The sequence below is a fragment of the Suricata suricatta genome, chromosome 6, assembly GCF_006229205.1.
Source record: "Suricata suricatta isolate VVHF042 chromosome 6, meerkat_22Aug2017_6uvM2_HiC, whole genome shotgun sequence".
Classification (NCBI taxonomy): Eukaryota; Metazoa; Chordata; class Mammalia; order Carnivora; family Herpestidae; genus Suricata; species Suricata suricatta.
In genome coordinates, this window is record NC_043705.1 from 17,210,988 (window position 1) to 17,222,964 (window position 11,977).

Consider the following 11,977-nt stretch of genomic DNA (forward strand, 5'->3'; position numbering starts at 1 on the left):
CTGCTCAGGAACATACTGTCATTGCCATGTACCACTGGTAGCCAGTCGGCAGGATGGACACATGCAGGCCGTGCTGGCTTCCAGCCTCAAAGCTTGCGGTTGTTCCTCAGGAGAACCTGACACTCACCAATGTTTATACACATCCACCTAATCAAAGTAAGTTCAATAGCAACAGCACTCAGTAGAGCGAAGTGGGGAAAAAAAAAGGACTATTCTTTCTTCCATCTTCCAGAAAAGACTGCAGTATAGATTCAACACTATAGTCTTTAAGTATGATGCATATTCCAAATCAGACTTTTTTTTTTTAAGAGAAATCACGGTGACCTCATTTTCCTTCTGTGTCCTCAATGCTGCTCTGTTCTTTCTTCTGTGAAATAAAACTCGGTCACATGTGTGAGCAAGGCCTCAGCTTTGCTTGTGTTTCAAACCTTCTGGTAGTTCTCTTAACAGTCCTGTCATGTCCTGGGGGAACAAATGTATTTCAGTTCTTTATGGCAAGAGGCAGTAACTTTCTGTTCTGCTCTAACTCATCACAAAAACCACAGTGAGTGACTTCTGCGCATGTTGTCAAACTTACCCATCACTGACCCATTGATACTGGACAGCAGTTTCTGGAAAAAAAAATTCTCTTCACTGGGGGGTTTATGGGGAAGTCTCTCTTTTCTTGGTTTTATTTTCAGGTACCAAATAAGAAATTGTGCTTGATCCATAGTATCTTAATAGGATCTACATTGTTCTTAGGAGTCATTTCCTCATCATACAGTTGCATGTCCACATGCACGCCAGCATAATATGCTTCTAGGTGGCTGTAGTTAGGTCAGTGCTGTGCTCACAAGGGGATGTAAGAATCACCATTGGATAATGGTGAAAATTAAACCTTTGAAATTAAGCAGAATCACAAAGTCATCCGGCCTTTAGCTCATTAGCTCACTGTATGTATGGTCAAAGCGCTGTGTGAGCCCCAGTGATGTCACAATGGGCAGCTTCACAGTTGGGGACACACCCAGTGGTCACAAGCCATACCCACTGCTCAGGGGCCTCTGGGAACCACTAATCAGATGGAGGAGACTGGCTTCCTCGGCAACCACAGACCACTTTTCAAACATTTCCATCAATTAAACGCCATTACCAGCTTGGGAATATGACAGACACCCACAGAAAACACTTGTTATCAAACCGTACCACTAAGATAGGTGAGTTTTATGGTATGTAAGTCATATGACACTTTAAAAGAAGTTGTTGGCTTGGGTGTGAGAAGCAGAAACTGCTCTCAGGGGTAGGACGCATCCATGAGGACTGACAGGAGGGCACAGTCCTGAGAGGTAAGGATTTGAAGAGCAGAACTGGCAGAAGGGGTGAGCGCATTCCAGTCACAGGAACCAGCTAAAGCAAAAGGCAGAGAGGCCTTTTTTCATTACAACATTTCACTGGATGCTGTTTTTCTGTGAATATGACCAAGGGCAATTCAACATGCACGTCAGCATAATATGCTTCTAGGTGGTTGTAGTTAGCTCAATGCTGTGCTCACAAAGGGATGTAAGAATCACCATTGGGTAATGGTGAAAATTAAACCTTTGAAATTAAGCAGAATCACAAAGTCATCAGGCCTTTTAGCTCATTAGCTCATTATTGGAGAGAGTGCCCCCACTGCCGTCTATTCTTGCTCCCTGTTCAGCCTTGCTCTACCCAAGGCAGATGATGCTCCTGCTACATTTTTCATACAGCTAGTCAAAACAGGAATAAAATTCTCCCGGGGAGTCCCCTACTGTTTTTTTCAGCCATGGTTTTCTTTCAGGCTACTAATTACTGTTAGCTACATTATGCATCATCATCCTTAATTGAGCATGAACAATGGCTCAACACTGTAAAAAAAAAAATGTTAGAAGACAGTCATTCTTATTGAAACTAAAGGATTCAGAGCTGGCTTGAAGATGGAGAATAATGAGAAAGAGAAATTCTCCCAAGGATAAGGTGGCCACCATTGTAGCTCTCTGAAATGTGGATCTTCCCTATGCAGCAGAGCGAAGTTCATTATGTGTCATGTGGTCCTGAGTGTGGAAGGCTGTGAGGCCCACCCCTGGCCAGACACCACCATTGCCAGTGGAGATAGTCTTGGAGTTAATGTGTATTGGCGGGGGCAGGGGGGGGGGTGACCTAGAATGTGAAGGAGAGAACAGCACTCCTTTACATATGACCGTGTGGTCATTTATATTTTATAGAGAGATCTAAAGCCAGTGAAGAACGTAGAGGGTGAGATGATCACTCTTCAAACTTTCAGACCTTAAATGATCCCAAGCTTCCTTCTCTGGAACCATTATGTGTTCATTCTCCCTGAGTAAAGGGTTATGACTGAGCTTTCTTTGAATCATGGCTATGTCTTCCCTGTCTTGAGTCTTCTGTACTGGAATAATTATAGCTGTAATTAAAAGAATACCAGAGGAAGGGTGCTAAAAGTGATAAAAAAAAAAAAAAGAACACTTATCATCTCTCTTATCATGAAGTCTGCAGGCAGGTACTCCTGAGGCAGGCCAAGTGTCCACACCACCCCGAAGGATGTCAACCACTCTTGTGTTTCTGCTAAGGTATCCTCAGACGTTGCTTTCTTTGTGGCTAAAAGTTGGCTGTTCCAGCCTGAAGCCTCAAATCCCCAATAAGCAATATCCAAAGCTAGAAGGAGGGCAAATAAAAAAGCTTTTTCCTGCACCACCCACTATTTTATGAGGGTAGAAAATTTTTCCCAGAAGCCTTCTTACATCACTGACTAGAACTGCCCTACTTTAGTCACTGGGCAAAGAAGAATGAGATTTGCATGACTGCCTTAAATTAATCATAATCCACTCAGGAGCTGGATGGGATTCATTATACTGTCATAAAATCAGAGGTCTTTCACCAATGAAGAAGGGCAAATGGCTGTTGGGCGAGCAATCTGCCTTGTCCAGATTCTGCCTTTTTATTTATTTTCCTTGACAAGCCTCCATGACGGTGTGTTCCACTGTATAAACCTTGATCCCAGTTTTCAATTATTAATTCAACTACTCACAAAGTTCAAAACTCACAATGGAATGTACATTTACATTAGATCTCTGAAATATTCCAGGTGGTCTCTGGACCATTTGAACACTTATTCATTGAAAAAATGCCAGCTAAACCCCTTCTACATGTTAAGCACTCCTTTGGGTGCTGAGGACACAGCAGTGAACAAGAAAGGCAGTAAATTCTTCTCCCAAGGAGTGAAACTTAGAGTGGGAGAAGACAGGCATTAAGCACAACTAAAGTAAAATATATTGCATGTCATATTGTGACAAGAGACGTGGAGAATAGCAAGGAAAGGAAAGGGAGCTAAGGACTGGGAAGTACAATTTAAATTAGGTGATCAAGAAGCTGTTTTAGTAAAGATGGGCAATAGCCAAGCTGGTATCTGTGAAAGACATGGTCAAGGCCAACAGTGCAAAAGACCTAAAATGCAAGTGAGCCTGGCATGCTTGGATGACTAGAAGGAGACTACAGCTAGAGGACAGCCAGGGAAGAAAAGCAAGAGTAAGAAAGGATGGAGTCAGAGAGCTCATGGGGTCAGCTGATGGAGGGCCTTGAACAACATCAAGGTAAGGATTGTGTCTTGGATGTTGAGTTACGTGGGAAGTAAGTGGAGAATGTGGGGTAGAGGAGCATCCTGATTTTGCCTATAGAAGAATCACTCTGCTTGTCTTAAGGGAAATCAACTGTAGGTGGGTACAACAGGAAACAGAGATAGGTCAGGAGGCCACTGACTAAGACAGAAATGTTAGTGGTTTAGGCTAGTCTGTTGGGCAAGGTAGGGCTTGGGTTAGATGTGATGTGAGAAGAAGCGAAGATTTAATGATGAGCCAGGATCTGGAGCCTGAGGAAATGAAAGGATGGAGTTCTTAGTCCCTGAAATGGAAAAATAACAAGGAGCAGGCCTGGGGAAAACCAGGCATTCAATTTTACATGTATTAAGCTTGAAATGCTCCTGAGATACCCAAATGGAGATGGTAAGTACGTAGTTACCTATATGAGTCTGCAGCGCTGGGGTGAAGCCAATGTAATCCACATGCACATGGTATGTAAAGTTATAAAGTTCAGTGAGTCAAGGAGATCCTTAGACCATGAAGTCAGAAGATAGGTGGGCCAAGGACTAAGCCTCAACACCCCAATGCTGCAATGCAGCCAAAAGGAGATGGAAAAAGAACAGTCAACAAGGCCTCGGGATTCTAGAAGAGAGTGGTGTCCTTGGACTAGTTCAAGAGGAATGAGTGCTAACAGAAAAATAAATGCTATAGTTAAGTCAAACTATGCACTGGAAATCCAGCAAGTTTGGCTAAAACAAGAGAGAAAAGTGGGCCACCTGGCTGGCTTAGTCTTAATACTGGGGTCATGAGTTTGAGCCCCATGCCAGGTGTAGAGATTACTTTTCAAAACTCATTTAAAACTTTAAAAATAAATAAACGAATAAAACCTAGCAAGAAGAGAGAAAAATGGAGTGCTTGCCAGTTGCTGCAAAGGTTAAACACCCAAAAGATATTGTTTAGATCTTATTGGCTATGATGTGAACCATTCATAATTTTACATAATTACCTTTTCTCTGGATCATTCTAGTATTTTTACAGACATTTAAATTGCTTTCAACAATATTTTTATGCTTTACTCAGGTAAAATCTAATTGACAAAATCTAATCCATCGTACCACAAATGACAAGCATACTGATTTAATTTACAAAATTTTACCTATCTGTTGCCTTTCAAAGCCCATCTGCTACATAAATTGAGGCACAAAGGTCTTCCTAACAGATGACTTCAAGGTTGTAATGGGAACCCCCGGCAATAACAAATTTGTCACATCCAAAGCAGGTCCTTGTGATATTTCATTTTGTTACTGGGTCTACTTTTCTAAGCTCAGTAATGCTCTCAAAAGTAAATGGGTCCCAGTTGCCTGAATCAAGAACTTGAAGCTTCCAAGGAAAAAAGAGAATGTCATGTTTCTGCTTCAATTTAATAATCTATACCTATCAGCTTTTTAGTTCTGATAGGTACTTTTTAATATTGTCTATCGTTCCTTTTTCCCTAAAACATTCAGCTTTCTTGAAGTAACAAGGCACAGCACTTAAAATTAAACTAATACCATTATGTCATGATCAAAACACACACACACACACACACACACACACACACACACGCTCGCTTGGAACTATTTGAAATAATCTCCTATTCTACCTTACCCTCTTTTTCAAGTCTGGTCTCTGTGATGTCGGTATTTTTTTTCCACAGCTGATATAACATTTATGTGGGGGGAGATTTCTAATTTTACTTTGCTGGTGTATAAATGTGTCATTTCATACAACTAGCTGTTTTTCTTTGTTGTAACTCCTTTCTTTCTGTTTTAGCCTGAGGCTCTCCTCTTTATTTGATCAGTAGAGTTTATATCATATTCCAGGCAGCACTTCTTCCCAAGAGGAAAACAGGGTTTCAAATTGCTACTCATGACTCCTAAGGCAAACTGAAAGGGCGCTGCCTGAATTAATGTTTTCTTGACTGTTTTCAGTGCTTATTGGTTTTATTTCCATTACCTGGTGGATACATTTATTTTCCACCCTTTAATATCCTTCTCTCCCTATGACTGCCAATTATTTTTTTTAATCTTGATCATTCATTGTGAGTAGTTGAATGGAAAAATAATCCATGTGATAACTGAGTGGCAAAATGTGAATTAAGTTCCCACTAAATAAGTGAAAGGTGCTTGGGGTATGCTGAGTCCAGTTTTCTTTCTGGTTGATTTCTGAAATGAACACTTCATTTAAGGGAAGAAAGTTGGAGTCCATGTTTTCTATCATTATTCACAGTTTGTATGGATTACATTTACCATGAAAATAAATACAGGCTCTATTTTTTAGGAAATTTCTGTACCTGGCTGCCTGGACAAAACAATGTATTAGCTACACTAAAATATTCCCTAAGCATCTTCATCCCCAAATTTAAAAGAAAATATGTACCACCGCAGGACATAGTGAAATATTCAACTACTTCTGATAGGACGTGAGTTTCCCTTACTAGCTGAAAGGAAAAGAAGTGCTCTAAAATGCACTCCCATGATAATAAGCTTGCCAACAGAAAGAACCATAAAAATCAAACATTAAGTTCTTATCAAATGTGGATGGAAGCAAAGAGAAAGAGAAGCCATATGGACATCCTTAGTGTCAAATAGTTGGCCAAGAGTGAACCAAGAACAGGGGTTAGGACCCAGGACCCTCCTCACAAGAATTAGGCAAATAGGCAAAAGAAATAGGACCTCCATGTCTCGGAGAGACGGTGAATCCAGGTGGAATCATTTCCAAAATGAAGCTCAAGTTCAAGGTTCTTTTTCATGCCAGACTTCTCTATTTGTAGTAACAATAAATTTTTTAAATGCTTCCAAGTCATATCCTAATTTTACATTTTTGTCACTAATCTACTATTGGATAAAAAGATGCCCAAGTTTCCCTGAATAATTGTTCCTGGAATAGTAACTCTAACACTGCAGTTCAAACAAGGCCTATTTTTCAAAGCAATAAATTGCCAACAAAGTGTAAGTGTATCTTGTGATGAAATGCTAAACTCCAGCATCGAAGGCACTATCTTCTCATGATGCCACATTTTTGCAGGATGGATGTGAATGCAGCTGGTCTCAGGACCAAATCCTACCCATCCACAGGGCGGAAGGTCAGATGGATGCCCGTTTCAAGAATATCCACTTGACCCTACTGCCCATGTCCATTTAAGGCTAAATTTGGATGATAGATGAGTTGGTCTTAACATTTTCTCCTCAATATACCATAATTCATAACTACACTGAGGACGTCAGTACATTTTTTTTCTTTCTCAGTTACCTTAAAATGAAGTCCATTGGTCGCGAAGTGTCATTGTGTTTCACTGATTAGAAATTAAAATAATAAAATTAATGTCAAATGTCATTTCAGCATATGCCTTATTACTATGGTAACCCATAGGTAACTGAGTTGGTAAAAGTGCAAATTACATATTCAGCTATTTAAAGACATCAGTGAAAGTCATTTAATCAAGCTTCTCATTGCTTGTGCTGTGTAATCAAGACGACCCGATTAATGTCAAAGGCAGAAAGCCACAAGCTCCCCTCTGCTGTCTGGCATGCCGATTCTCAAGTTCAGCCTGTCTCACGGCTATAGGTTATACTTTGTAAACATAAAGATAGAAATATGTTTCCTCGAGGAGACGGGACAGAATTAATTTTACTCACAAAATGCAAAACAGAGAAGGTTGGATTCTTCATTTAGATTTCAAAGGCAAACACCTGAAGAACCAGAGCAAATCTGCACCCTGCGGAGAGAGACTAGTGGAGCCATCTGACTGTAATTCCAGCCCCTGCCCATGACCCTCTCTTCCAGATTACTCCATGGCCAGTTGGACTCAGGTGAGACCTGGACTCATGTGGCTTATTCCCTTCCAAGTTGGAGACAGAGCACCGGGGAGCTTCTACTTCCTTCCTCACCCAGCCCACCATCCTGACGCAAGGGCGACTTCCTCAGGTCAACTTCAGGGCCCTGTCCACGCCCCCCGCTATCGCTGTATATACAACCAGTTACACAGGATTCTCCCCCCAGTGAATTCCAAATAGACCCCCACTTCTCCAGATGGTCTTCAACAGCCACTTAAGCCAAGCTGGACTGGGCTTTCAGATGACATGAAGCCAGTGAAGTGCATTAACCTATTTGCCGTTAGAGAGTTGAGCTGTGGCAATGGAGGGGCGCTGAGACCGAGAAGTCTGTGTTTGGAAACCCAGAAGCACAAGCCCGAGAATTGGTTTGCCTGTGAGATTTACATGAGTAATACTTATTCGTGTGATCTTAATAAGAAACAAACTGACATAAGGCCTCTCTCTTATCCCCAGGCAACTTCACCAGCAGACGGAGAGAGCTCTTCAGTCACTCCTGAGATACCTGGAAAAGCCACAGGCGGTGTTGCCCCAGCAACATTCTAGAAGAACAATTCTTGACCCAGATGAGAGGGGAAGGCAGGCGATGTGAAATTTATAAAGCAGAATGAAGCTGACCCAGGAAGAGATGGTGTAACTGTGCAGCTGTCAGACCGCTCGTTCTTCACCCTGTGCAGTACTTAGAGCAATTCTAAATCCCAGGCTGGGCTGTTGTACTGTTTTAACCGGGCTGAGCTTCCGTCGCCTGCCCGCATAGGGTGCAGAGATACAAGCCAATTCAGCAAGATTTCCAGTATAGGGGGACCAGGGCTCCTTGCTCCCCAAGGGCCATGCATGAAACACAAAGGAGCCGGCATTAGTGACGAAGGTTGAGAGGTCTCCAAGGGATGTGAGAGCTGCAGTCTAGACCAATAAACCTCCTTCCACAGTGAGCAAATGGGTCCAGATTCGGGATGGCCACACATGACTTGAAAATGCCACCTAGGACCTAGAGGACCTCAGAGACCACCAACACAATGAACAGGGCCTGCTGGCAAGGATCCAAACACCCTTCTTCCAAATGTTATGAGGTCACCCACACCCTCTAGACAGCTTCTCAGATAAAAGAGAGAAGGGCAGAGAACTCTGGAAGGCTGAACGGCATCCAAGTCAAAATTACATAAACTCAGATTATTCAGAGACAACCCATCTTCATTTTTCTCTGATGGCTCTCATCTCCCTTTTGAGACCTTACACATGGTCAGCAGGAATAAAACCTCACATTTAGTCTCATCAGATAAAGGTAGATGATTTGATGGAGACATTAACAGATTCTCTTTGGATGATGCCACCGTTAATATGGGTTTATGTAATTTTGTGATCTTGCTCTGGAGGTGTCTGTGTGCATACAAGTATCTCCCTCCCTCTCACTCTCTAACACAAACACACACACACACACACACAACTAAGTGAGAGAAAGGGAGATTGGACCATAAGGATACCAATATTGGAACTGATTCTTCCTTGAAAATTGGTTTCTAGAAACGTTATTCTTTTTTTCTTCTTTGAATTCTATGAATGCTGATTCATATCTTCTAAATTTAGCGCAATAAACCTACTTTTAAAAAACTTTTTAATGTTTATTTATTATTGGGAGAGAGAGAGAGAGCAAGCATGAGCAGGCAAGGGGCAGAAACAGGGAGACACAGAATCTGAAGCAGGCTCCAGGCTCTGAGCTGTCAGCACAGAGCCTAACACGGGGCTCAAACCCATGAGCCCATGATCTGAGCCAAAGTCAGACGCTTAACCAACTGAGCCACCCAGGCACCCCTCTCAGGGGACGTTCCTTTTTGTAATTCTCAACAGCCATCCAACCTCTTGCCTGATGGATTCTACAAAGCACCAAGGATAGAAGGTCAGTTCCTCTGGTTTGCCTGGATCCCTGACCTACAACTGACCACCAGTGACCAAATGAAAATAAAGTTTCCAAACTTGCACTGGCTCATTTCATCCATATGACAATGATAGGTATCTCCATTTCTCATGCTGAAAAGTATGGTCCTCCAAATTATCAACCTCTGTCTAGGTGCTCTCTCCCACTAGGCCCAACATGGCCGTGCATCGTCTAGAAATTCTCTTTCCTCAAAGAACTCTCTGGGGAGAGATGATGGCATTTTGACCATTCTCAAAAGATTCCCCCTGACACAACTGGCCCAAATCCTAATGGTCTTACATATGCACCCTTAGTACCATTTTGGAGCTCAAGAGTCAAAGCAACTAACATCCTTTCACACTGTTTCTGCCAGATCACAGTCTAGTGCTTTACCAAGCCCTCTTTCCAAGCCCCATCCTTAAAATCTGACCAACCAAGAGATTGAAAGCGCCACCTGTCTGACATCTACAACTACATATTTATGACATAAACATGACTGTCATTGCCTGTGTAGAGATTTCAACCCAAAAGAATGAATGAGGAAGAACATGCAGAAAACAATTCTGACTTTTTTACATAATGGTCTTGCTTTCTTTTTTTTTCTGTGAATAGCACCACAGCCCAAAAGACTGCAGAAAATATGTATCTGCAATGAAATTGGAGCGAAGCGCTATCAATCCCTGAACATACAAACACTCTGAAAGATAACATGCAACACCTCATTCCACACAATTAAAGCTCATTGGAGCCTGCCTTGATTCTAGCAGTGGAGAATCCAAGGCTCTTATCTGACAGGTTAATGAGGATGTGAAATGAATAGTATTCCTAATGAGGGTCTTTAGAAATTAATCATATCATATTATTATTAACAACTGCAAAAGCTAAACTTCCAGAGATTAGATTACATAGGATAATTTTTAAATGTGAGCAAGCCAATATTAAAGTGACAGAAGGCTATTTCCAAGTGGGAATAATAAGACAGAAAGCATCGAGTAAAAAATAAGAATGGGTAAAGCAATTAAGATATTCCTTCATCTAAAATGTGTCTGTGCATTTTTAAATGTAATATTTCATTTAATAAGAGTATGCACTATTGTTTTTATCTTTTACCTTATGGACTGTAAGAAAAAAGAAAAAACTGAAAGCAGGGAGAATGCTTTGATGTTATGAAAAGTAAAGAACAAAATGAAACAATTCTGTTTACTCCGGTAACTTTCCTCCATCACAAAGCAACACATACCTCTCCCAGTTCTTCATCTGGCTCTTTTTTCTTGGGCTCTGAAGACTGAGAATGCCATTCGAGAGCAAGGGTTGGCAAGTTCTCAAAGGCAAAACACTTACACAGCCACCACACCACCCAAGTGCGTGATCAAGGACCAGCCAAGAGCACGTACCATCAACCCCCTACACAGTTTTGAGATAGGCTCTTCTTGCCTGGGAGCAGTGAGGCAGACTTTAGTAAAAACGTGTTACCATCCAGTCAGGATCAGTAAATGAGTACCTAGTGTATATATGAACCATTAGTGATGGGAATGACATTAACCGAGACCAAAAAAAAATGAGTTTTAAAGAAGCAAAAGAAGGCAAAGAGCAGTGAAAGACATTATCCATGTGGTGGCCTTGTCTTATCAGTATCCTAAGATCACTGTGAAGCTATTTAAGGATTGCAGGGAGGAGATCATGTGTAACATGACCAGACATATTTTGAAAATATCCCTGCCTGTGTCGTAAATAGCGTGAGCAGCTTGGGAAGGACCAAGTGTAGGTACAGAACATTTCAGAGGCTCTAGAGCAGTTCAAAAGAAGGGGCTGGTACTCAGTACTTTGAACTATAGGAGATGAGGTAAGACCGGAAAAGTCACTAAATTCAAGGGATCTTGAGGAGGTAAGTAAATAGGATATGTGATGATTTGAAGATTCAGGAATGAGGTCATTCATTCAACCAATCTCTGAAAGAACTTCCTGGGCAGCTTTGAGAGGTTAAGCTGATTGTCTTTCTAAGTATAAAAGCTGAGGCTCACAAAGGCAGGATGTTAGTAAAGGACAAAGGTCAGATATCTGACCCAGGTGTGTGTGAACTGACAGCCCCTATATCTTTCCATGGAACATGGAACATGACATGGTGACCTTCACCAATGTCACCCACACATAGGGGACATGCTCAGTCCTTCTTACTTTTCTGTTCCTGCTTTAGCTCACAGAAGGCACCCTTACTATTCCATTTTCTACTCCATCAGGCAACATAAACCCTATAACACCCAGATTCCCATACCAGTACTGAAAACTAAATAAATAAAAGATCCCTCCATTGGCTTTGTAAAGGATAATTGGGATTCTTTTCCCCATCATGTTTTCTTGTGTTTAAAAGCACAGTTTCTTTTGGAGTATCCATCCATTGGTTTGCTTTGAGACCCAAGTGAAATCAAATGTCTCCCTCACTCCCATGGAGGGAGTGCCTGGGAACGCCTTTTACGTTTTCCTCCCTTCTTCTACTAATAACTGTCAGCAACCTGTTTCAATTCTTCCGCATATTTCAAACCATATACAAAATCAGGACAGCCAGCTAACTGTCTGGTTTTTCCCACACACTTCACTTCTCTTCCTTA

General features: G+C 41.7%; 1 long non-coding RNA gene across 2 annotated transcripts; it reads left to right on the forward strand.

Moving 5' to 3' along the window:
• The first annotated feature begins 1,028 nt into the window (after positions 1 to 1,028).
• Positions 1,029 to 9,400, forward strand: LOC115294120. 2 transcript variants are annotated; one of them, XR_003909738.1, is made up of 3 exons: positions 1,029 to 1,193; positions 7,916 to 8,387; positions 9,305 to 9,400. It is a non-coding gene; the product is annotated as an uncharacterized LOC115294120 (long non-coding RNA). The 2 variants fall into 2 exon arrangements; XR_003909737.1 differs by lacking the exon at positions 9,305 to 9,400 and having other exon boundaries at positions 7,916 to 9,070.
• Positions 9,401 to 11,977: the final 2,577 nt, after the last annotated feature.